We start from the raw sequence: 3,298 nt of genomic DNA, 5'->3' as shown, positions 1-3,298 counted from the left end.
TTCACCTCCTATACCTAATGTCACCTTCTAATTCACTCTCAATTCCTTAAGTCACCTTCCTACAGTACACCACCCCCTACATGGCACTCCTTACATGCACCTACATGCACTCCCTCCTTACATGTCACCCTCCTTACTGTCACCCTCCTTACATGTCACCTTCCTTACATGTCACCCTCCTTACATGTCACCTTCCTAACATGTCACCTTCCTTACATATCACATTCCTTACATGTCACCTTCCTTACATGTCACCTTCCTTACATGTCACCTTCCTTACATATCACCCTCCTTACATGTCACCTTCTCTACATGTCACCCTCCTTACAGTACGAGGAGGGTGATTTGGTACTCAAACGATCACAGAGCGTTGATCCGCGCAGCCATCCGCTCAGAATTTGAGCGGGTTTGCAGCGGGATTGCAGCGGGATTGCAGCGGGCTTCGAGCGGGCTTGAGCGGGTTCGGGCGCGGGCTCGAGCGGGCTTTAAGCGGGCTTCACGTGGGTCCGCTACATGTCCGCTCAAGCCCTCTCGAGCGGACTTGTAGCGGACCCGCTCGAGCGGATTGTAGCGGACCCGCTCGAGCGGACTTGTAGCGGGCCCGCTCGAGCGGACTTGTAGCGGACCCGCTCGAGCGGACATGTAGCGGACCCGCTCGAGCGGACTTGTGTTCCGTCACTTTCATTAGATAATATATTTGCCTATATTGATATTTACCCTATCAAAATATCTAACGAGCGTACTGTTTTGTGCATTTCGCATAATCTGGTTTGTCTATATTTGCTTATGAATTGTTCCTTAATTTCTTCATAACCTTGTTTTGATAAACCTTGTTGGTTTAACAGATTAATTTGAATTTCAACTTCATAGTATTTTAAAAATTCTCCGTTTTCATTCATTTAAAGAATTCAAAGTGTGATTTCAGTATGAATTTTTGATGATATTTTAGTAAGTTCATGAATGATGACGGGAACTGGGGTATTAGTGTTCCTTTTAATATTTTACCAACATATAGCTTTTGAAGCATGACATTTTACATAAAGAATATCTAGATAAAAATATACAGTCGAACCCACTTAATTTGAAATCGGATATATTGAAATATCGTTTAATTTGAAGTGAAATAAAATCCCCGTCCAAATGCCTTCTTTGTCTTTGTATTGTTTTCATCGGTTATTTTGAAATCGGTTTATTTGAAATATCGCTTTATTTGAAAGGAAATTATTGCCCCTGGCAATGCTAAACCATTGTTTATGTACCGCTTAAATTGAAAGTCGCCACGACTAGCTTAGATTATATAATTACCGGCCGTTACGGTACGTGCGTCCGATCAATAGATAGGTAAATATGAAATTCTGATTTACACAATACAAATATATTGTGACTTTTAATCATTAAATGCGTTCGTTATGAGCATGAATCTGTATTTGTTTATAGAATATACCTCGAGGGACACAGCTTATTTTGGCTTCTGCTACTAATATATCATCTAAATTCGACTCTCATTTAACTACACCCGAGACAATTACGAATGACGAGGCCATTCTTAGGGATTCGACAGAAAATGATAAACAACGTAACCAGAACAGTGATATTGACAACGACCCTCAAAAAATTCGTGAAAATTCATCTATCATCGACGCACATGTCTGATTTCAGACGGTAGTTTCTTGGAAATTAGCCCGGATGTACCGGAAACTGTTCTCACGTGTGTCCGCGAATTCGAACTCAACATAAACAAAAACAAACAACAGTCGAAGACTTCTCCCGTCGAACTTAACATTATTTTTAATAAACTGTTGAAACTATATCATTTTGAACCGATTGTAAATACTGACTAAGTAAATCAACTATATTGAACAATAGGTGTTGTTTGACCGTAGCGCGGTACTGAAATATTCGGCAAAAGGCTGGATCCGGTTATATTGAAACCGGTTAATTTGAAGTATTTTTTCATTCCCCGAGCATTTCAATCTAACCGGGTTCGACTGTATATCTTTCTCATAAGAGGGAGTGATTTAAAAACAGCTAAAGCATATGTTATTCAGCAAAATTAATATGAAATATTATTATCAAAATTATTATTCTGAAATATGTGGGAAAAAATGTGCTTTAAAGTTCTATTGGCAGAATTATTTATCGGAAATCACACAGCATTTGAAGATATTCTAGATCTTAATTACATGTACTTGTACATGTATAAAATGTACAATTTTGTAAATATGCTGTTCGAAATTACCGATTATTGTTTCTGTATTTATTTCCATTGACAATTATATGTTTGTACATTGAACATAATCGCGAAGTTTGATAAAATATATACGGTACATGTTTTTAAAAGTTAATTGAAAGCTTCAATATCTTGTAATTCCTGCGAATATCCCGTCTGCCAAGCGAGGGTTGTCCCACACGCCGGTTATATACATCTTGTACATGTACTGTACGTTGGAAGTTTATAGCTATGATTTTCCAGTGAGAACGAGATATGTTTACTACCGAAGAAAAGTACACACAACTGATCGATGTATTGATCCTATGTCCACAATCAAATCGTTCAGAACCCAATACAATCTTGTCAAAGTCGGATGTTGCAGAATAGTTAGAACCCATTTTAAATACGCCACATACGCACCAGTTCATCGTTTGATAAGATACGTTATTGTCGTATGTTATGAATAACAATAAGTTTAAATAAAAAAAATAAGGTAACCATTTATGACAGGTTTCTTAAGAACATATAACACCCAGTATACAGCAGGTTTATCCATATTTTTAATTTCAACACATTTGATTCAATTTTTTATTTACTTTAGGCCATACAGCCTATCAGTATAGACGAGACGTTAAAGTCAAAATGATTGGACATCAGGCAAAACCTATATAAATCCATATCGAGGTACACTTATGTGATCTTCATTCTACTTTAATTAGGACGAACTTGGATATTTTACCTAAACATACACTTCTGTACATAATTAAACAATTTACATTTTTACACGCAATACTTCAATCGTAACAACGCCATTATCTGTAATTAATCATATATATGTATTTATTTCAACAGATACGTACAAATGTATACATGTTGTATGTATATAAAATGTAAGTATAAAGTACGTCCCGGGTCCGATTGTTTAAAACTATTAATAACATGTTTTCATTTTATGAGAAATGTCTAGACTAGTTATTTATCAAACGGATGATATACACACAGACGAACCTATATTTCAGGCGTATCTCTTTTAATATTTGTGCAAGTCAACGACACCTTCCTACCGCCAAAAGTTTTACCGCCAGA

The sequence above is a fragment of the Pecten maximus genome, unplaced genomic scaffold (genome assembly GCF_902652985.1).
Source record: "Pecten maximus unplaced genomic scaffold, xPecMax1.1, whole genome shotgun sequence".
Taxonomy (NCBI): Eukaryota; Metazoa; Mollusca; class Bivalvia; order Pectinida; family Pectinidae; genus Pecten; species Pecten maximus.
Note: the sequence above shows the minus strand (reverse complement) of the source record.